Consider the following 24287-nt stretch of genomic DNA (forward strand, 5'->3'; position numbering starts at 1 on the left):
AATGCTTCTCTAAAATTTTTTTTTTTCAACGTTTATTTATTTTTGGGACAGAGAGAGACAGAGCATGAACGGGCGAGGGGCAGAGAGAGAGGGAGACACAGAATCGGAAACAGGCTCCAGGCTCTGAGCTATCAGCCCAGAGCCCGACGCGGGGCTCGAACTCACGGACCGCGAGATCGTGACCTGGCTGAAGTCGGACGCTTAACCGACTGCGCCACCCAGGCGCCCCTGGAAATGCTTCTCTAAATGAAAGAGAGAAGAAATGTTTCTTTAACTGGTATCCAGGGGAAGAGGGACTTATTATTTTATTTTTAGTAAAATTAAGCTGTATTTAGCAACAATTTTGGAGGGGTTTTGTGGCTTCTTGAAAACAGACAGTGTCCCATTTATTTATTCAGGAGCAAAGCTTTTAGGAGGCAGTAGCTAAGGGCTATATTACCGATTGTTCCAGGAGTGCTGCTCAGCTACCATGGTGATAGGTACCATGGTAATAGACACACTTTGTCAGATGTATTGTAAATGCTTTTCAGTATGAGGGCAGCAATTGCCACAAACATTTTGTTATCGCTGTGTTGTAGAGGTTGTACAACATACCAAAGCTTATTTAGATTCTCTTGATAGATTTGACCTAGATTAAAAAGAAAGTTTCTTTAAAAATAAAAAAAAATAAGAAAAACAAACTTAACCTATGAGACCTAAAATGAAATGAGAGCGATTTGCAAGGCTCACAGCCATCTTTTAAGAGAATAAGCAGGTCTGTGTGGAAGCTCTAGAAAATTATATAGTATTCCAAAGAACTGTGAACTTTGAGGTGTTGCAGTAGGTGATAGGCAGAATGTGAATAATTGAAATCCATAAGTAATCCTCAGACTTTTAGTTAAACAGATCAGCTTCTTCTCATTGTTAATTTTTAGTGACTGTGTGAAATTATTAGCAGTGGTTACTGGTGTTAATACTGATTTTGTGCCCTGCTTTTTTCACTGGTCAGCCCTCTTTAACAACCCTAAAAGGTGCATATGACTGGTACTATAAGCATGCCTATTCCATAATGGAGGAAATGAAGGTATAAAGAAGAAATAAAGACCTCGCAGTCTCAGCTGAGATGGGTGGAGTTTGAACCGATGAAAGTGAAAGCCCTGAGCACGAGCCTTATTTTACAAACTGATACAATGGCGGAGATGAAACCTAAGTCATAGGAAATATGGGGTTATCGTCGTGGCTCTGATTAATAGATAATGCAATTTAGCAGAGAACGCTGTGCTGTTGTTTAATTTGGGAGCACCACCGTGACTCTTAGCACTAAAGAGGGAAACGCAGACTACTTCCCGAATTGATACCCAAGCTACTCTAACAGTTACACTAACACATGATACTGGATAAGTCATCGATTACGCTGGTCTTTTTTAGTAGGTTTCTACCTGTGCCTACTTCTTCCTAAATACCATTATCCCTCACAATCCAGTCTCTCACTTTCTAAACCCCAGGAACAAACAAGACCCAGATACTGTCCCTTGCTTTTGAATTCACTATTGAACTCAAGAGCCAAGCAGATTAGAGACTAAGACTTTGCACCTACGGTTGTGATTCTTTTCTGTCTATATCTATATATCTATATCAATATCTATATCTATATCTGTATCTGTATCTGTATCTATATCTATCTGTGTCATCTGTATCTATATCTATCTATATTCATTTTGAGAGAGAGAGAGAGCAAGCAGGGGAGGGGCAGAGAGAGAGAGAGAGATCAGGGAAGAGAGAGAGGATCCCAAGCAGGCTCCACACTGTCAGCACAGAGCCTGACTTGCAGCTCAGTCTCACCAACCGTGAGATCATGACCTGAGCCGAAATCCAAAGTCTGATGCCTAACAGACTAAGCCACCCAGGCGCCCCCACTATAGTCTTGACTCTTAAACTGACCTGCGTGTAAGACTTACCTGGGAACATGTTAAAAACAGATTCCCAACTCTCCATTCTGACTCATTAGGCCTGGGGTAGGCCCATGAAGCCGTATTTTAATGCACTCTTCTGATGGTTTTGAAGCAAGTGGTCTGTGGGTCTCACTTTCAAACACCGGAGAGGCAGCTTTTCAGTCTGTTACAGCCTCATCCATGCCTGTGGTCATGGGGATGGTGGGGACAGTGGGGAGTTTGAGGAAGTGGTACCAGGGAGAAGGGAAGCCTGTGCCTTTCTGCCTAGGGGCCCAGCAAGGATCCTTCTGCCCTGAGGTCTCAGCATGTGCTGTGATCAGACTGGATCTGTCTGTGCATGAAAAAACAACAAGCCTTCAGTATTTACAAAGAGGCACAAGGTGAAACAAAAACAGGAATATGGTGATCCGCAATCTGAGTCGGTGAGAGTTATCTGTAGTTACGTAAGTGTTCAAGGCAATTTTTTTCCCCCAGATAGTGGAAACCAGAACATACATTAAACAAAGACTAGGCCCCAGCCTTTTAGAGAAATGAAAAGTTTTGTGACTCATTGGTGGCTTCTTTCTTGCTGATAGGAAGGCCTTGCCGGAGTAGCTAAACTAATTGAGCTGGGCCACTTTAGTGTTAACATGCAATCCTAAGAAAAGACTTTGGAGAAAGGCCCTTTTCTTATTCCCCACATGCACCCCCCCCAACACACACACACACACACACACACACACACACACACTGCCTAAGCTTTGTCAGACTTCCAAATCTTCTCAGAGCCTGAAGCAGGACTTGTCCCCTTGGCTTGTTTTCCAAGGCTTATGTGACACCTTTGTTCCCTTCTTGGCAATCCAAGTGAAGCTGTCTATCTCTGGCCACGACAGTGTAGTTATTGTTGTAAATAACTTTGACTAATTTATCTTTCTAAAATGCTTAGAATAGCATTTAGAAGCCAAGATACTGGGAGTGGGAAAAGAATGTTATTTTTGTAAGAAATACTATTTTAGGGGATTGTTCTAACATTAAAAGACAGAAACGGGCCAAATGGTTTGTTAGGAAACTTCCTTGCAAATAAAATCCATGTTACTGCCTTATATGAGTGAGGTGGTTTGTCACTTTCTCACATTCTCTTAAATGAGGTCCTGATTCCTGACTTAGGGGCACCTCTCAAAGCTAAAGGAATACACGAGTCTGGCCAAATGCTTTGAATTGACTTAAGAGAAAGCCAACATAGGCTTCATTGATTTCCATCTACCTGTGGAAGCCAGGTCCTTATCTTCCTTTGGCAGAGTAATTATGACCACCTGTATCATCTCCCTCCCCAGGGCCAGATTTTTTTGTTCTATTGTTTTGGTGATTAAAAGTCTCCAGTATTAATATCAGTCTTTTGTTTCATTCCCTATTACATCGTATTCTATCCATTTAATGCAGTATTTGATCCCTTGGGCTACCCATCAAATTATAAGCCTCTCTTCGTGCCTCCTAAAAAAGGAGGACTTTTCTTGTGTCTTTATGTGTTGCTTTTGTCTTAAGATAATAACCAGTGTTACCCCATTGACCAGAGCATGAGGTACCATCATCCTTGCAAAAAGATGTCCTGAATAATCTACAATGAAAATCAAATGGAAAGGGACACCTGGGTGGCTCAACTGAGCGTCCGACTTTGGCTCAGGTCATGATCTCACAGTTTGTGAGTTCAAGCCCCACATGGGGCTTGTTGCTGCCAGTGCAAGGCCTGCTTTGGATCCTCTGTCCCCTTCTCACGCCCCTTCCCCGCTTGTGCTCTCTCTCTCTTTCTCTCAAAAATGAACTAAAAAAAAAAAAAAAAAAAAAAATTAAAAAATCAGATGGCGAGATCCTTTGCCTGTTAGAAGCTCAAAATAGGAGAAAAACCAAACTGATGTTGTTTTTTAAATTCAGAATGCATGAATACATTGAATCAACCTATCAACACCTATGGGTGTGCTCTTTATAGAAGACCCCAACGACTGGAATTATGGAGGAAGGGGTTCAGAAGGCACGTTGGAAGGAAGAAGGAGCCCCAGAGACAGCCCTGAGGTGACTGCCAGTGCCTCACATTTGGGGAGACCTGAACAGAGAGCAGTAGAGTGGGTGTACAGGTAGAGTTGTGGTGAGAACTGCTTCCTAAGTAGGGTGTGGTGACTATGACAAATCTGTTCTCATCATCTGAATTCATAAGGCCTTTCTCAAAAAAGAAATCCCTTTGGGGTGCTCATCTTGCCTCCTAGAGAATAAGCATATCTGGACCTCATTGCTTTCTGTGCTGTGGTTATTATTTTTTTTAATGTTTATAATTTTTGGGAGAGAGAGAGAGAGAGAGAGAGAGACAGAGAGCAGGGGAGGGACAGAGAGAGAGGGAGACACAGAATCCGAAGCAGCTCCAGGCTCTGAGCTGTCAGCCCAGAGCCGGACGCGGGGCTCAAACTCAGAGACCACGACGAGATCAGGACCTGAGTTGAAGTCAGCTGCTTAACCGACTGAGCCACAGGCTCCCTGTGCTGTGGTTATTTATTGTGCTTCATGGATTTAAGAACTAGTGGGTCATTTTTTTTTCCAGTTCTTAATAATGACCCCCAAATCCTGTTAAAATGCAAATTCTAGGGCTTCAGCCCAAGTGATTCTGGTTTGGTGACTTGAGGGTGGATACAGAAATTTTTGTTTTTCATGAATATACCAAGTGATTTTTTAAAGCTGATAGAACAGAGCTACACTGCCCTACTGTCTTCTTCCCTTTTCCTCCATCTTTCATACTGTCCTGCCTCCTTTTTTGGCATTCTTCCACCACACACCATGTTTGTGTATGTGCCCTTTGCCCTCGGAAGTCCTTTCCAGTCATTAGTCAGCTAGGTACCCATTAAGCTTTAGCTTATCTCTTGGGGGCTTCTCACAGAATTCCATTAATTTTTCTTTGCATCAAACTCTGACTTCTCTCTCAGGCCATAAAACTACCAGTATTAATTGAACCTGTTCCCTGGTTGCCGCCACTGCAGTTACAAATAATGATGATGATATTCTCAAGGTCATTTATATGCTACAGAAAATAAACAGCATTTGCTATATGCACAGAACCTTCTGAGGACCCGGTATACAGGTGTCCCCTGCTATCTGAAAGTAGAGTGCTCTAATGAAACCTTTCGTGAGCTAAAATGGCACAGTGAAGAAGCAATTAACATTTTGTGAAAGTGAAAAGTCTCTTTGGATTTCTTTCAGCTAACAAAAACAGGTATTAATGTAGGTCTTTCGTAGAAGCAAAATGGCATAAAGCAAACCTTAGATAGAGGGAGAAACCTGTGTACAGAAGGCATTGACTCATTAATCTGCACAATTTCTGTGCAAAAACTAGCTAACGTTACTTTTCCCACTTGCCAATTGAAGATAATTGGTCATAAATGTACATTCCAATGTTAATTTTTTCCTATTAATCTTGATTTAGAAAATTCATTTAATGGATGCTTTATTTTTTTAACGTTTATTTATTTATTTTGATGAAATCGGGCACATTCAGGGTGATATGGCCTTAGACTATTTATTTATTTTGAAAGAGAGATCAAGAGCATGTGGGGGAGGGGCAGAGAGAGGGAGACAGAGAATCCCAAGACTCAAGTTCCCAAGCTCAAGAATCCCAAGTTCAAGACATGGGCTTGAACTCACAAACTGTGAGATCATGACTGAGCTGAAACCAAGAGTCAGATGCTTAACTGACTGAGCCACCCAGGTGCCCCATTTAATGGATATTTATTTTAAAACTAACTGCCATATGTCAGGCACTGTACTAGGTGCTAATGACACAGTGATGAACCTACCCTCATGAAAGCTTATAGTCTATTTGGGGAGCAGACAAGAAGACAAGGGGAATTTTGAGCACATACATGGAAGCATCTAACCCAGTATTAGAGGGGGCAGGGCTCTCAGGGAGGGGCCTTGAAGGACTGAAAGTTAAGTAGGACCAAACATCTGAATGGAGGCTGAATATGTTGACCCTAGATCATGTCCTTGATGATTGGTTTCATTGAAAATAAAATTCCAGGATTTATTTTCTTATAATTTATATATTAATTATAAAATTGCAGTAGAGGACAGATAATAAAAAATAACGCAGTTAACTGAGGGCCCCTGAGTTTGAATCCAAGCTCTACCACTTATACATGGTATGACTTTGGACAAGTTACTTAACCTTTCCAAATCTTAGGCTTCTCATCTGTAAAGCAGAATTAATCATCCCTAAATCAGAGGGTTGTTGTGAGAATTAACGTGAAATGACACATGAAAAGCATCTAGTGCAGTGTCTGGAATAGTAAATGCTCAATAAATTTTAATGCTCTTCTCTCCCCAACTGCTGTCATCCTCAAGTAATTGAATTTTGTACTTTAATTAGTCTCTTGACCCCCAAATCAGCACTCTGGCTTCCTGCTGAGCGTTCTGACTTTTGCCTCCAATTCTCCCCGCCCCCCGCCCCCCGCCCACCTCAAGAACTTTGCATGTGCACTCCCATATTTTCTTTCCTCTCTGCCCCACCTCTTGCCCGTATGCACACATTCTTTGTGTGACTTAGTTTACTCATCCTTCAAGACTCTGCTTAGACACCGCTTCCTCCTGGAAACCCTTAATGGCCCTCTTCACCATATGTTGGTTAACCATTCCTCTCACGAGCCCTGTGATTCACTGTCCTGCCCCTTAATGGTGCCTCTCCCACTGTGTAATTGTGTGTGCGCTCATCTGCGTGGCCTGCCAGGCTCCCTGGCCTCATATGTGACTTGCTCACCTTTTTATGTCCAGCACCGAGAAGGAAGCCCAGCCTGTGGTAGGTTCTCAATGAATGAATGAATAACTATATCAATTTCCCCCTAATTTCAGGTGAAGAAAGTATTTACTTTATTTGGCTTCCCATTATAGTTCTTTACAGCTCTCTTGTCTTTTCACTCTTTACCATTTGCAATTTTTAAAGTATTAATTTACTTCTTTCGCTGTTTCTGCCTTTCAGCCCAAGTATGTTCTGTTGTTTGCATGGTTCATTTTAGAGTTATTCATGTTCTGTTGCTTTCTTTTCACAGTATGAACCTGTAAACTTCTTTCCGTTTGTAAAGAACTTCTTTCAGTATAAAAGATGAAGATCTTTCAGTATGTTGAATACCACACACACACACACACACACACACACACACACACTCTTTATGTTTGGGTTAGTTTTGGAATGCCATTTGTTAAATAGCTCCTTTAGTAGTAACCCCCCCTCGTTTAAGTAAAACCATTGTTCAAAGCATTTTTAATAATTGGTCATTTTTAGCTATCATTAAAATAGCTCTTTATTTCTCCAACTCTGAATTGCTTAATCTGCACTGGAAACCAAATATTTGAAAGAAATTGTGGTATTGCCTGCATTGCAATTACTCTTTACATTTCCACCTCCCAATTATTGATGAACACATGTATTTTATCCATCTTTGTTTCTCCAGCACCCAGCACATGCCTGAAACACTGGGCAATCAACAACTGCTTGTTAAATTAAAAACTGGAAGAGTGCTTGCCCCAAGTATGTTTCCTCACTGCCAGGAAAGCTGCCATACGGGTAACACATAGAGACATCATCACCTTGCTCTCTGGCCAAGTTAGCCAACGTAGCCAACAAGGCTGTGATGAGGTATAACCTTGTTTTCAAAACATTTATTCATTCTTACTTATCTCCTGTGGACTTCTAAGACATGTAGGAAATAGGCCTGTTAAAAACAGAATTAAACGCGGGAGGATTGTGCAAGGGGAGTGTGGTTAAAAAAAGGGCATCGGGAGGGATTTTTTGTGGTATGGGAACTGTTCAGTGTCTCTACTGTGATGATGGATATACATACCTAAACAAGTGATATATTTGTAGAGAACTTAATACACACACACACACACACACACACACACACACACACATACCCCAGTACAAGTAAAACAAGAAATCCGAAGAAAGTCAGGGGATTGAATCAATGTCCACACCCTGATTGTGCTGCTGTATTTACCGTATTGTTGTTTTACAAAATGTTACCATTGGAGGAGACTATACAAAGTGTACAGGGTCTCTCTGTGTTATTTATTGAAACCGAAAGTGAATCTACAAGTGCCTTAATAAAAATTTCAGTTAAAAAAACTGAAAGTTGGGGGCACTTGGGTAGCTCAGTCAGTTAAGTGTCTGACTTTGGCTGAGGTCGTAATCTCATAATTCATGAGTTCGAGTCCACATTAGGCTCTCTGCTGTCGGAGTGGAGCCCACTTTGGATCCTCTGTCCCCGGCTGTCTTTGCCCCTTCCCTGGTTGTGTATTTTCTCTCTCTCTCTTTCTCTCAAAAATAAATAAACATTTAAAAACCCCTGAAAGTTAGGGTGCCTGGCTGGCTCAGTCAACAGAGCATGCAACTCTTGATCTTGGGTTTTAAGTTCAAGTCCTACAAGTTCAAGAACTTACTTAAAAATAAATAAATAAGAAAAAACTTTAAATGGAAGTAAAAAAGAAATAGGAAACTAAATCCATAAGGAAAAATGAATGAAGTAATTGTGCTATGATAAATGATAGTGTAGTTCCTCTGATTTTATATTACATTTGGCTTTGAACTTCCTGGTCGAGCAAAAAAAAGTCAAGGCGAAAAAAGAATGCTTTGTATTCATTCATTCAACACAAAATTATTTGTTAAGTAACTGCCATTATCTAACAAAACATAATTTATTTTATAAAAGTAACACCTCCCTTGATATTAATTTAGAAAATAACTTGCCACATGATATATCGTTTGTGTGGATTATATGAAACTCAAAACACCATGGTAGAAAAATAGTAATTCTCCTTGGAATATAATAGGGTTTTAAAGTAACATCCTTCAAGGGGTGCCTGGGTGGCTCAGTCGGTTAAGCATCTGACTTTGGCTCAGGTCATGATCTCACAGTTCGTGAGTCCGAGCCCTGCGTCGGGCTCTGTGCTGACAACTCATAGTCTGGAGTCTGCTTTGGATTCTGTCTCCCTCTCTCTCTGCCCCTCCCCTGCTCGTGTTCTGTCTCTGTCTCTTAAAAATAAATCAACACTAAAAAAAAATTAAAGTGACATCCTTCAAGGTTCCGAGGTAACTTACTAGTGCTTTACTTACTACTGTGGAATGGCTTTTTACGTTGAGGTGCACTGTCCAATTTTGCCCTCTTCTGAACTGGCACCAGCTGCTATGTACTCAACATGTGGCCTAGTTACCTGTGTGTGGTAAGCATTCTCTTCTTTTTCCTGCTGATAAACCCAAGCACAGGGAAGTCAAACTGTATCTGAGGGAGTGAGACTAGTGAATGGCTGAGCCAGAAATCTTTCTTCTGCCGTTGCTGCATCTTAACCAGACTAGACTCACATCCCAAAGTCCAGAGAGAAAGCAAGGCTGACTTTGGAGACTCCCAGCATTTGCATATCCAACTGATCACTTCCTAATCACTATGGCCTCAAGTTGTATGGTGTCCATTTCAAGAAAGAGAAAGGCAAGAACTAGAGGTCAGAAATGTAATATCTGAGCTTTTCTGTCTTCATTTTGTGGGCAGTAGCCAATGACTAGGCAAAACACACAATATCCTCTCCCTTCATTGAATTCGGAGCCCAAGTCCAGCTCCACAGAGGCTTGGAGCTGTCCTCCACCTTGGGATCGGCCTTTTTGGGTTTAGAAGCTTTAGACCCTTTGTTTGCCCAGCCCCTGGCTTCTCTGGTACAGACAGTGGGTGGTTGTTAGGAAATGTCAGTTGGCAGTAAAGTGCCCTGGATCACAGCCGGAGTTCTGAAGCAGGAGAAACCTAGGTCTGAACCTGATTCTGCCTCTAAGGGACTTTGGGGGTGGGATCAAGTTACCTAACCTAATCTGAGCCTCAGATTCCTCTCCCCTCTGCACCTTCCATCCCCATAAATGGAAGTATTAGCAGCCCTTCCTTATAAGTTTGTTGTATTAAATGAGAGCACCCGTGTAAAACATTTAGCCCAGTGTTTGTCACTTGGTATATATGTTAATGAATGTGTGCTATTATTGGTATTACTCTTTTTTTTTTTTAACGTTTATTTTTGAGACAGAGAGAGACAGAGCATGAACAGGAGAGGGTCAGAGAGAGGGAGACACAGAATCTGAAACAGGCTCCAGGCTCTGAGCTGTCAGCACAGAGCCCGATGCAGGGCTCGAACTCATGGATGTGAGATCATGACCTGAGCTGAAGTCGGCCACTTAACCGACTGAGCCACCCAGGCGCCCCATTGTATTACTCTTATTCTTCTGGGAGTGGAATGTTTCTCTGCTCTTTGATTTATGTATGAGTTATGTATAATCTTGATTCTGTGTTATCTGACAGTTGCAAAAGGAGGAATAAGAAGGACTTTTTTTCCCACAAACTCCTGATGGTTTGTCTTTAACAATGGTTAAAAATAGGAAATAAGAATCCTCCACAAATCTGTATACTATATAAAGAAGGATGTCCAAAGAGGGGCAACTTTGACGTTGGGCATTGTCTCCTTTTCTTTTCACAAATTTGACTCTTTGACATGTATCTTTGCAGGACAAACATCTCTTCAAAAACTTTAATAACAGGAGCGCCTGGGTTGCCCAGTTGGTTAGGCTTCCGACTTCAGCTCAGGTCGTGATCTCACCGGCTTGTGAGTTCGAGCCCCACGATGAGCTCGGCGCTGACAGCTCAGAGCCTGGAGCCTGCTTCAGATTCTGTCCCCCTCCCTCTCTGCCCCTCCCCTGCTCATGCACTGTCTCTCTCTTAAATATAAATTTACATTTAAAAAACTAAAAATTAAAAAAAAAAATAAAAACTTAAATAGCAGCCTTCTCTCCACCCCATGTACACTTCCACGCATACCAACCCCAGGCTGAGTCAGTCTGTAGTGCTGCAGGCGTGGTAGGAGGAGGGGTGTGCATTCACTGTGCCAGCACTGCTGCTGCTTCTGTGGTGGCTTAGGCAGAAAAGTCCACATAAAGAATATTGTGCAAGCATAACTTGCCCAACTGGCCTGTATTTTAATGACAATCACTTAGGAAGACTTGGTTAATAACCGTATTGATATTTAGGAGTATTCCAGGGAAACTACTTGATTACAGTCAACACCTTTTAACATGGCTCAAAATACCTTGCAAATAGGGGCACCTGGGTGGCTCAGACAGTTAAGTGTCCAACTTCGGCTCGGGTCATGATCTCACAGTTCGTGGGTTTGAGCCCCGCATCAGGCTCTGTGCTGATAGTGTGCAGCCTGATTGGGATTCTCTCTCTTTCCCTCTCTGTCTGTCCCTCTCCCACTCGTGATCCCTCTCTCTCTCTCTCTCTCTCTCTCTCTCAAAAATAAATAAATAAACTTAAAAAAATAGATTGCAAAAATACACTAGACATTATTTATGATCATTGGATGTCATTTACTTTCTTTGAGCATAATGACTTAGTATACACGCACTTATTCAGCCTATACCAGCACATATTTTTCATCCTCAAGCACACGAATGGGCTGAAAGACCACTGTCCTCCCAGGGAGCTGCTAAAACGTGGTTGAAGGAGATTGGTCAACACATGCCCGATCTCTATTAACTTCAAGTTTTACATCAGATGTCAGTTTTGCTGAATTACTTTTAAGTCAGTATCTCTAACCTTCAAGGCTCTTAAAAACCATCATCAGTTAGGTTAAAGGAAAAATAAGAATATAATTGGAGCACGGCTCTATATTTTATACCGCAAAAGTAAGTCTTTGCTAAGAACACTGAAGCTGAATGAAGTGTCTCCAAGTGTATTTCTGAGATCAGTAGACCTTTGAGAAGTAGATCTGTGTATCTCTTCAGTTAACCAACTTCAGGAGCATTCCTGCAAAGGTCAACAACAGCAACAGAGTCACTATTATAAGCATCTTTTAAAATTCACCTCACATGAGTTTTTTGCCCGGGACCTGCCGTGGCTATTCTGAAAGAAAGAATACTTCTTTGGTCCCTAAAACTTCTAGACTTACTATAACACAGATACCACCCAACATGTTGAAGAAAAAAGAGAGGTTACATGATTGTTAGGTTAGCTAAGGGAGAAGAGATGCTCACATTTTAGGAAGCGTATTGTTTCAGTCTTCGTGGTTTTATTCCTTTGAGCTCGTATGGCTGTGTGCTACAGAACTTTGCAGTGGGTTTTTTCTAGTACCTATTCCCCCACAATAATCAATTATTCTTGTGCTTTGTCTATTTTTTCCCTAATACAGAGCCCTCCTCTGAAATTCCAAACCTTAAGCAGTGAGACTCCAGTTTTGTGGATCCAGGTTGCCTCTTGCTGAGAAAAACTTTCAGTGCTGCCCCAGCAGCTTCCTAGGCTAGTATTTTTAAAACTTCCCTTCTAGATATATTAGGGGTGGTTTGAAAAACTGTAACTGTTTGCAAAAACTTACTGCTGTGCTGTAAATGTTTAATGAGATCTTTTTTTAATCTAGTTTCTGGTCTTTGTTCATTAATGCATGTTCAGCAGAGGGAAACTTTTTGTGTGTGGTGACTTTATACTAATAAGGTACTCTTGCAAAATCATCAGAATCTCCCTCTATGACATATGGTTAATTGAAAATGTTTATTTTACATTGATGTACAAGGCAAATTTTTTTGCAGTAGCAACCCATTTATTTAGTTATTCTGTTTGCTGTAGCTTTCTGTCAAACTGGTCCATGATGATCTTCAAAGAGCATAGTTGAAAATGCTAACTCATTCATGGTGAGAGGAAAGTGCAGAAAATGGAGAGACTGGAGAAAGTGCAGAAAATGGAGAAGGTTTTGTTCCTCCTCACTGAAACAAGGAGTCCATATACTAAAGTCTATATGTAAAGAAAAAAAACCCCACAACACTGTTAAGTAACCCTTTTATAGAACCTCAGTCAGTGATTTGTCAGTAGGAATGCTTCTGGCTGCAAGTGACAGAAAAATCCGAATTAGTATCAGTGTGAACCATAAGGACACTGGGTGTGCACTTACTAACAAGCTTAGAAGTAGGAGATTCCAGAGACACTGATGGCACAACACATCCACAATATTAGGGCACTATACTCTTGACAGTTATTATGGCCTTCTCCTCATGATCACAAGATCGCTGCAGCAGTTCCAAACATCACATCCTCAAAGAAAGCTGGGGGAATCCAGAGTGAGAAAAGAGTTCTCCCTACTTTTTAATGAGGAAAACGATCTTTCCCAGAAGCCCTCCAGCAGATTTTTCCTTTATATCTTATTGGCTAAAACCTGGCCTTATTGCCACTGCTATGTGCAACGCATTCTGGAAAAGCTATTTTGTGTGTGTGTGCATGATAACATTATTTTTTTAACTTGTTTTATTATTTTTTTAAAATTTACATCCAAATTAGTTAGCATATAGCGCAACAATGGTTTCAGGAGTAGATTCCTTAGTGCCCCTTCCCCATTTAGCCCATCCCCTCCTGCCACAACCCCTCCAGTAACCCTCAGTTTGTTCTCCATATTTATGAATCTCTTCTGTTTGTCCCCCTCCCTGTTTTTATATTATGTTTGTTTCCCTTCCCTTATGTTCATCTGTTTTGTCTCTTAAAGTCCTCATATGAGTGAAGTCATATGATTTTTGTCTTTCTCTGACTGACTAATTTCACTTAGCATAATACCCTCCAGTTCCATCCACGTAATTGCAAATGGCAAGATTTCATTCTTTTTGATTGCCGAGTGATACTCCATTGTATGTATATATATACCACATCTTCTTTATCCATTCATCCATCGATGGACATTTGGGCTTTTTCCATACTTTGGCTATTGTTGATAGTGCTGCTATAAACATGGGGGTGCATGTGTCCCTTCAAAACAGCACACCTGTATCCCTTGGATAAATGCCTAGTAGTACAATTGCTGGGTCGTAGGGTAGTTCTGTTTTTAGTTTCTTGAGGAACCTCCATACTGCTTTCTAGAGTGGCTGCACCAGCTTGCATTCCCATGCATGATAACATTATTATATATACAGTTAGCCACTGACCAACAGGTAGCAAGAAAAGAAAAATAAAATCTGGAGCCACCCATAGTTAGAAGGCAGGGATGTACGAAAAGCAAATCTGAACAACCAAATCCCTAGTAAAGAAAAAAAATCTGCAAATACAGTCATGCCCCAGGTCTGGTGGAAATGTGTAGACTGGAAAAACCAATTCAAGTTATGTCCAGCAATAGAAATTCTAAGACATGTGATGGGAAGAGAGGACCAGGAAAGGGACAGCAATAAACTCAGGTTGTCAAGGAACTCCAGACAGCGATTTTGGCTGGAGCCAGAGTTGTGTTGTCAGTAGAGGCTGAGACAGAACAAGGCTGGCTTGGAGGGTGGGCCGAGTAGCAATCCAAGCTGCCATGCGAAGTTGCCAGGTTGTGCCCTTTGTAAGAATGCCTGGCCAACATGGCAAATGAGGCTTGATTCCAGCTCACACTCTGTTCACCAGGCCTCATGCCGAGATGCAGCATCGTAGCCATCTGGAGGAGGAATCTTTTTTTTAAAGCATATATAATCTCTTTTTTTTTAATTCTAGTATAGTTAACATACAGTATTGTATTAACTTCAAGTGTACAATACAGTGATTAAACAATTCTATACATTACTCAATACTCATCATGACAAATACACTCTTTTTTTAAAGTTTAAATTCAAGTTAACATACAGTGTAGTATTGGTTTCAGGAGTAGAACCCAGTGATTCATGACTTGCATATAACACCCAGTGCTCATCACAAGTGCTCTCTTTAATGCCCATCACCCATTTAACCCACCTCCCATCAGCCTCCCCTCCAGCAACCCTCAGCTCATTCTCTGTATTTAAGATTCTCTTATGGTTTGCCTCCCTCTCTGTTATCTTATTTTTCCTTCCCTTCCCCTATGTTCATCTGTTGTGTTTCTTAAATTCCATGTATGAGTGAAGTCATATGATATTTGTCTTTCTCTTACTATTTTGCTTAGCGTAATACACTCTAGTTCCATCCATGTTGTTGCAAATGGCAAGATTTCATTCTTTTTGGTTGCCAAGTAATATTCCATTGTGTATATATGGTTGCATGTGCCCCTTCGAATCAGCATTTTGGTATCCTTTGAATAGATATCTAGTAGTGCCATTGCTGGATCATAGGGTAATTCTATTATTAAGTTTTTGAGGAATCTCGATACCTTTTTTCAGAGTAGCTGCACCAATTTGCATTCCCACCAACAGTGCAAAAGTGTTCCCCTTTCTCCACATCCTTGCCAACATCTGTTTTTTTCCTGAGTTGTTAATGTTAGCCATTCTGATAAGTGTGAGGTGGTATCTCATTGTGGTTTTGATTTGTATTTCCCTGATGAGGAGTGATGTTGAGTATCTTTTCATGTGTCTGTTAGCCAGCTGGATGTCTTCTTTGGAAAAGTGTCTATTCATGTCTTCTGCCCATTTCTGCCCAGTGGTCTTCTGCCCACTGGATTATTTGGTTTTGGGTGTTGAGTTTGACAAATTCTTTATAGATTTTGGATACTAACTCTTTATCCAATATGTCATTTGCAGATATTTTCTCCCATTCTGTTGGCTGCCTTTTAGTTTTGTTGATTGTTTCCTTCACTGTGGAGAAGTTTTTTTATCTTGGTGAGGTCCCAATAGTTCATTTTTAAGTGTACTCTTCATCTATTTTAAGTGTACCCATCATCTATTTCACCCATCCTGCCACCTCCCTTCCAGTCACCATCAGTTTGTTCTCTGTAGTTAAGAGTCCTTTTTTTGATTTGTCTCTTTTTTTTTCTTTGCTTGTTAGTTTGGTTTCTTAAATTACATATATAAATGAAATCATGTGGTATTTGTCTTTCTCTGATTAACTTATTTCACTGAGCATTATATTCTCTAGATCCATCCCTGTTGTTGCAAATGACAAGATTTCATTCTTTTTTATGACTGAATAATATTCCGTTGTATATGTATACACCGCATCTCCATCCATTCATCTATCAGTGCATACTTGGGCTGCTTCCATATCTTGGCCTTATAAATAATGCTACAATAAACATAGGAGCACATACATCTTTTTGAGTGAATGTTTTTGTATTCTCTGGGTAAATACCCAGTAGTGGAATTACTGGATCATATGGTAATTCTATTTTTAGAGGACCATCCGTACTGTTTTCCACAGTGGCTGCACTAGTTTGCATTTCCACCAACAGTGCATAAGGGTTCCTTTTTCTCCACATCCTTGCCAACACTTGTTGTTTCTTGTGTGTTTTTTTTAAAGTTTTATTTATTTATTTTAAAGTAATCGCTACACTCAATGTGGGGCTCGAGTCACATGCTCTTCTGACCAAGCCAGCCAAGCATCACTGTTTCTTGTTTTTTTGTTTTTTTTTTTTAATTTTAACTATTCTAACAGGTATGAGGTAATACTGTTTTTTCACTCTCTTGACAGTATCCTTTGATGCACAAAAGTGGTTTTTTTCTAAGTCAAAAAAACTTGTTCAAAATTTGAATTTATGTTTTCTTTTGTTCCTTGGGCATTAAAAAACCTCTGCCCAATCCAAGGTTGTGACAATTTATGCCTGTTTTCTTCTAAGAGATTTCTAGTTTTATCTCTTACATTAAGTCTTGAATCTATTATGAGTTAATTTTTGTATATGATGTAAGTTAGGGGTCCAGCTTTGTTCTTTTGTATAGCAAGTTGTCCCAGCGCTATTTTGAAAATATTGTTCTTATCCCCATTGAATGGTCTTGGCACACTTAATCAATTGACTATATATATAAGAGTTTATTTCTGGACTTTCAATTTTATTTCATTGACCTACATGTCTAGCCTTATGCCAGTACCACAGTGTCGTAAACAGTGTAGCTTTGTAGTAGGTTTTGAAATCAGGATGTGTGAGACCCACAACTCTGTTCTATTTCAAGATTGTGTTGTATGTTATGGGTTCCTTGCATTTCCATATGAATTTTAGGATCAATTTGTTGATTTCTGAAAGCAAAAAAAACAGCTTGGATTTTGACAGTTTATATTAAATCTGTAGATTAATTTGGGGAATATTGCCATCTTAACAATATTAAGCCTTTTGATCTATGAACAAAAATGTCTCTCCATTTAATTAAGTCTTCTTTAATTTCATTCAACAATGTTTTATAGTTTTCAAGTATAAACTTTACACTTCTTCTGTTCAAATTATTCCTAAGTATTTTTTATGCTATTGTAAATGTAACTGTTTTCTTAACCTTATCTTTGTTGCTCACTGCTAGTGTGTAGAAATGCAGTTTCTTTGTAAATATTTATTTACTTTTTAAAGAGAGAAAGTCCAAGCAGGGGAGGGGCAGAGAAAAGGAGGGAGACAGAGAGTCCAAAGCAGGCTCCAAGCTGCCAGCACAGAGCCCAATGCAGAGCTTGAACCCATGAACTGAGAGATCATGATCTGAGCTGAAATCAGATGCTTAACCGACTGAGCCACCCGGGCTCTCCTTGTGAAGATAGTTTTACTTCATTTCCAATCTGGATGAGTTTTCTTTCTTTTCCTTGTTATATTCTAGAATCTCCAGTGCAATACTGAATAGAAATTGTCAGAGAAAACTTCCTTGTCTTGTTCCAGATCTTAGGGGGAAAGCTTTCAATCTTTTGCCATTAAGTTTCACGTTAGCTATGAGTTTTTTCGAGATTCCTTTTTAGCGGATTAAGGAAGTTTCCTTCTTTTCCTAGTTTCTTGGGTGTTTTTTTATCATGAAAGGTGATCAATTTCTCAAATGTTTTTTCTGCATTGAGATGATCACGTGGGTCTTGTTCCTTATTCTATTAATATGATGTATTACATTGGTTGGTGTATTACACTGGCTTAAATTTCACTGAGTTGTGATGTATCCTTTCTATAGATTGCTGGTTTCAGTTTGGCAGTATTTTATTGAGGAATTTTGCATCTGTATTCATAAGGAATATTGATCTGTAATTCTCTTTTTTCATAATACCCTTGTTGGGTTTTGGTATCAGGGTGATAGTGACCTCATAGAGTGTGATGGAAAGTTTTCTCAATTCCTCTTCTTTTTGGAAGAGTTGTGAAGGATTGGTGTTAAGTATTCTTTAAATGTTTGGTAGATCCTCACCAGTGAAACCATCTGGGCCTGGGCGTTTCTTCATGGGAAGCTTTAATACTAGTGATTCAATGTCTTTTCATCTCAATCCATTCATATTTTCTATCTCTTCTTGAGTCAGTTTTGGTAGTTTATGTTTTTCTAAAGATCTGTTCATTTTCATCCAGGTTACCTAATTTGTTTGTCTGTAGTTATTCATAGTATTTCCCTAGAATCTTTTTAATTCTATAAGGTTGGCAACAGTGTCCCCTCTTTCATTGCTGGTTATAGTAATTTGAGTCTTTGTTTTTTCTCAGTCATTCTAGCTAAAGGTTTGTCAACTTTGTTGATCCTTTTAAAGAACCAACTTTTGGCTTCATTGATTTTCTTTAATTTTTCTATTTCATTAATTTCCACTCTCATTTCTATTACTTCTTCCATCTGCTTGCTTTGGGTTTAAGTTGTGCTTCTTTTCTGTTCTCTTAAGGCAGGAGTTTAGGTTATTGATTTCTTTTTTTTCTGTCCTGCGTGTTTACAGCTATACATGTCCCTCTAAGTATTACTTTGGCTGTACCCTCTGATTGTTTCATTTTCATGTATTTTGAAACATTTTTAAATTTCCCTTGTGATTTATTCTTTGACCCATTGCTTATTTACAAGTGTATTGATTAAATTTCACAGACTTGTGAATTTACAAATTTCCTTATTGATTGCTAATTTTATTCTAAGTGGTTGAAGAACACATTTTGTATGATTTCTATTCTTTTAAAATGTATTGAGTCTTGTTTTATGGTCTGTCATATAATTGAAGTGATGTGATCAGCCTCTCACCATAGCTGCTAAACAGACAAAGGGGTGAGCCCTTTCTGTGGGAAAATAGCATCAACTGCCTGTCTTTATAGTTCTTGAATACACAATACCTATTATGCTATAAAAAATTACTAGACATGTAAAAGAGGCAAGAACATGTGACTGAGAAACATAAAAAAGAGACAATGGGAATGGATCTAAAGAGTATAATGCTACATGAAATAAGTCAGAGAAAGACAAATACCATGTGACTTCATGCATATGGGGAATTTAAGAAACAAACAAATGAGCAAAGAAAAAAAGAGATAAACCAAAAAACAGACTCTTAACTATAGAGAATAAACTGATGGTTACCAGAGGGAAGGTGGGTAAGGGGATGGCTGATATAGGTATAGGAGATTAAGAGTACACTTAGCATGATGAGCACTGAGTACTGTATAGAATTGTTGCATCACTATATTGTACACCTGAAATGAATATAACAATATGTATTAGCTATGCTGGAATTTAAAAAGACAGAAGACAATAGAAGCTGACCCATAGATGATCTGGATACTGACATTAAATAAAATCTTTTAAACAACTATTATAAATATGTGAAAGAAAATGGATAAAAAGATGGAGAATTTCAACAGAGAAAGGGTATTTATAAAAATAAATTCAAGTGAACTCTCGAGAACTGAAAAATAAAATTTATGAAGTTAAAACTTAGATACATTTAATAGCTCTTTGGACACAGAAGAAGATAAAATTAGTGAACTCAGAGATAGCTCAATAGGAAAAATCCAAAATGGTGAAAAAACTGAATAAAAATATGAAAAGAAGAGAGTATAAGAAACTTGTCAGAAGGGCTAACCTATGAATAATAGGATTTGTAGGAAAGAAGAGAGAAAATGAGGCAGAAGGGATACTTAAAGAAATATGGCTGACATTTTTTTTTCAAAATTGGTAAAAGGCATCAATCAGTATACAGATTTAAGAAGTTCAGTAGACACCAAAGGAAATATGAACTTATCATAATCAAACTGCATAAAACCAAAGCTAAAGATACAAATCTTAAGAACAGCCATAAAAATGAGAAACATTATTTTCAAAGAAACAAGGAGATCAACTGCTGACTTTTCAACCAAAACTAGGAGTGATCAATGGTCAATAGGATTAATTCTTTAAATTGTTGAAAGAAAAAAAAAAAAACCTGCCAAATTAGAGCTCTTTAACCAGTGAAACTAACATTCAAAAATGAAAGTGAAATAAAGTAAGAAAAACAAAACTGAGAGAATCAGTTGCCATGACCAGAACTGAAAGATAGTAAAGAAAATTCTTTGGACTGAAATAAAATGATCCCAGATGGAAATAGAGTAATGCAGGATGAGATGAAGAACATTGAAAAAGGTATATATGTTAGAAGATGTAAAATACTATTGACTTTTTTAGAACAACAAAAATTATTACATTGTTTGGTGTCTATAACATGACAACCGAGCTTAAAAGTGGCAGGCAGTAATTGGATTTTACACTTGTAAAATTATTTTATTGCATAGGAAACTGTAAAAGTACTATATAAGATAGACTCCAGTAAGTTAAGGATGAACATTATCACTGTAAGCTAATCACCAAAGTATTTAAAAAGTATAACTAGAAAATTATTGTAGCAAATAAATGGATTAATAAAAAATAGGCTTGATTATTTTGAAAGAAGGCAAGAAAGGAGAAATAAAGGAGCAAGGAAAATATCGTGATAAATAAGAAATAAATAGCAGATTGATGGACTTAAATCCAACAATATCAATGATTACATTAAATGTAAATTGACTTAACACTCAATTTAAAAAAACAAAGATTACTATCCTGAATTAAAAGTAAGACCCAAGGGGTGCGTGGGTGTCTCAGTCGGCTAAGCGTCTGACTTTGCCTCAGGTCATGATCTTGCGGATCATGAGTTGAGCCCCGTATGGGGCTCTGTGCTAACAGCTCAGAGCCTGGAGCCTGCTTGGGATTCTGGTTTTCCCCCCTCTCTCTGCTCCTCCCCTGCTCAATGTCTGTCTCTTTCTCTCTCAAATAAATAAATAAACATTAAAAAAATAAAAAATGCCCAAGAATATACTGTCTTTAAGAAAATAAAAAGATACAGATAGTTTGAAAATGGAGGACAGAAAAAGACATATCATACAAGCACCAACCAAAAGAAAGCTGTTGTGTATATATCTATATCAGCCAAACTACACTTGAAGTCAAGGAGTATTACTAGAGATAAAGAGGAACATTTCATAATATGATAAACAGGTTAACTCAACAGTAAGACATGATAATTCTAAATTTATAAGTGCTCAATATATATAAAGATGTATATATATTTATTTATAGCATTTATTATGTAAAGTTTGTATATATAGAGAGAGAATTGAAAGGTAAATAGATCAATCAACATGAAAGTTAGATGTTGTGATATACTTCAATATCTGGCAGACAACCAGCCAAAAAATTAGTAGGAAGATAGATTATTTGAATAATGCTATTAACCACTATGACCAAACTGACATTTATAGAACACTCTTAACATTTCAGAATATACATTCATGTCCACTTGACACACGTATCAAAATAGATCATATTCCAGGCTCTAATGCAAGTCTCAAGAAATTTTCAATGGATTAAAATTGTACAGAGTTTGTTGTCTGACTACAGATGAATTAAACTGAAAATAAACAATAGGATAGTTACAATCATCGAAAGTTTATAATTCTATATAATTAATAGACCAAAGGAAAAAAGTCACAGACGACTGTTAGAAAGTATTTTGAACTGGACAAATAAGATGAATATAATGTTTCAAAACTTGTAGGATGCAGCTAAAACAGTACTTAGAGGGAATTTTATATTTTTAAGTGAATATGAATATATTAGCAAAGAAGAAAGGCTGAAAATAATCTAAGCCTCTATTTTGTGGAGGTAAGAAAAGAAAAACAAAAGTAAAAGAAGGAAATAATAATTATAAAAATAGGAATACAATGAAATAGCATATACAAAGATATACAAAAGAAAAAAAAGAAAAAATTATTCTTTGAAATTCATTCATAATATTGATCGACCTCCGATAAGATGATCAAGAAATGAGAGAAAAATAAAACTTAGCAATATCATAAATGAAAAAGTAGACATGGCTATAGCCTCTCAGATAATTACAATCATAACATTATGATGTTATGAATAATTTATACCAATAAATTTGACAATATATTTTAAATGAATGAATTGATTTGAGGAAAATAAAAATTACTAAAACTGACACAAGCAGAAGTTAAAAATTAGAATAATCCAGTATCTACTGAGGAAATCTATAATTAAAAAGCATCTCACAAAAAAACCCTCCAGGTCTAGATGGGTTCACTGGTGAATTCTTCCAAACATTCCAAAAAGAAATAATACTACCTTACATAAACTCTTTTAGAAAATATGGGAGGGAGTAACACTCTTCAGCTTCTTTTGTGAGGCCAGCATAAGAAGGATATTACAAAAACTCAAGAAGGATATTACAAGAAAAGAAAGGTAGAGGATAGAGCTCATGAATATATATAGGAAAAGTCTACACAAATCATTAGAAAATTGAATCCAAATTGAGTAGCAATATGTAAAAAGAATGTCACATCAGAGCCATATGGGGTATATCCTAGGAATGCAAGGTTGGTTTAACATTCAAAATGCTATCTGTTTTATTTATGTATTAGCTGAATTAAGGACAAAAATCTCTGATCATTTCAGTAACTTCAGTAGAAGCATTTGATAGGATTCAATACCTGTTCAAGACAAAAACTGAAAAAAAACTAGGGATAGAAGGAACTTGCCTTAATCTGATAAAAGACAGCTAAAATATTCACAGCCAACATCATATTTAATGTAAAATTCTGAGCACACTTTTCCCCTAAATTCAAGAGTAAAACAAAGAATATATAACCTTTACCACTTCTACATAACATTGTATGTGAAAGTCCTAGACAGTGCAGTAAGTCAAAGTAAAGAGTTAAAAGTATAAAGATTGGAAGGGAAGAAATAACACCATATTTGTTCAGAGAGAATATGATTATGTACATAGAAAATTCAAGAGAATACACAATTAGAATTAATACGAGTTTAGCAAAATCACTATGCAAAAATTTATTAACCTGATGTAGTCCTTTACATTACTGTGTCAGTATGTTTTAGGATTTTCTTTTTATAAACATCCTTAAACTAGATTTTTTTCATCTAATCTGAGAGTTTCCATCTTTTTAGCTGGCATTATTTGGATATATTTAGATGCCTTCTAATACTTTATTTTATGCTTTCTATTTACCAGTTCTTCTTTGTTTCTCATGGTTTCCTTTCCTGACCTCAATGTGATTTAATATATTGATTACCTTGTTTATACCTTTTACTCATTTAGTAGTTATATGTTTTAGTTATTTCTAGTGGTGACCCTTAAATATTTAACACACAAATTTGACTTTTCATAGTCTAAAATTAAGGTCTCAAAGAAAATTAAAGATCTCTACTGTCCTCCTGAACAGTACTAGAAAGTCAGGATGCTTTCACTTTCATCACTCCTTCCTACCTTATGTTCTATTTTTTGTCTACTACTTTAATTTCACCTTTCTTTTATAAACCCCCAAATTAGCCATTACCAGTTTTTACACGTAGCATTCTTTCATGCATTTCGCTTCTTCTAAGTTCAGTTTTCTTCTTCCAGAAGTATGAACGTTGGTAGCTTTTTCTGCAGGGCTTGCAGTTGGGAAATTCATTTCTTACATAGTTGAAAATGCCTGTAGTAGTCTTGCTGGGTACAAAATTCTAGATGACAGTTATTTTCCCCCCACTCCTTTGAGGACATTATTCCATTGTCTTCTGGCTTCAGTTAATTAACAGACTGCAGCTGGCCCAACAGTTTCTCTGAGGCAATGTATCTTTTACTTATGCCTGCTTTTAGGATTTTCTCTTGTCTTTGATGCCCTGCAGTTTCACTATGATGTGGGTCAGGATATCGATTTTTTCTTGTCTTGCTCAGTGCTATAATGTGTGGCTTTTATCAATTCTGGGAAATCTTAAGCCAAATTTGGATAAATTATTCAACTTCTCAAGGTGTTATTCCTCCCCTTGAAACTCTGCAATGTTTCCTTCATTTTCTGACAGTATCATTCCTTGAGTCTGTCTCACTGTCCCTTGCACCTGTCCATGATTAAGTTTCCATATCTGTCTGCTCAAACTGGTGATCCTCTTTTTTTCATAACTCAACCTAATTATCATCTATTCTCTGAAGCTTTTCCTGAAACCTCTTCTTCCCCCAGTCACTGTGTATCCACTCTTTCCTGCTCATACATCTATCAGTTGATTGCATTTACCTATTTATGTGTAAATCTCCCCCTACTAAACTTAAGTTTCTAGTGGGTAGCTCTCTTTGTATTTACAATGACAGGCACTTAGTATGGACTGTGTAACTGTTTGGAGATTGGATGAATGAATGAATCAAG

The 24287-nt window shown here is 38.0% G+C and overlaps 1 protein-coding gene and 1 long non-coding RNA gene across 2 annotated transcripts in view; one reads left to right on the top strand and one right to left on the bottom strand.

Annotated features, from left to right (window-relative positions):
• RTN1 (reticulon 1) overlaps positions 1 to 24287 on the top strand; it is a 230717-nt gene that overhangs the window by 176106 nt on the left and 30324 nt on the right. The gene's annotated exons all lie outside the window — the stretch shown is intronic.
• LOC147579928 (uncharacterized) lies at positions 11617 to 23640 on the bottom strand. The gene is made up of 2 exons (XR_015251849.1): positions 23445 to 23640; positions 11617 to 11773 (listed from the first exon to the last, which is right to left on the bottom strand). It is a non-coding gene; the product is annotated as an uncharacterized LOC147579928 (long non-coding RNA).

Source organism: Puma concolor, chromosome B3, assembly GCF_028749965.1.
Source record: "Puma concolor isolate L17-30 chromosome B3, mPumCon1.1.hap2, whole genome shotgun sequence".
Taxonomy (NCBI): Eukaryota; Metazoa; Chordata; class Mammalia; order Carnivora; family Felidae; genus Puma; species Puma concolor.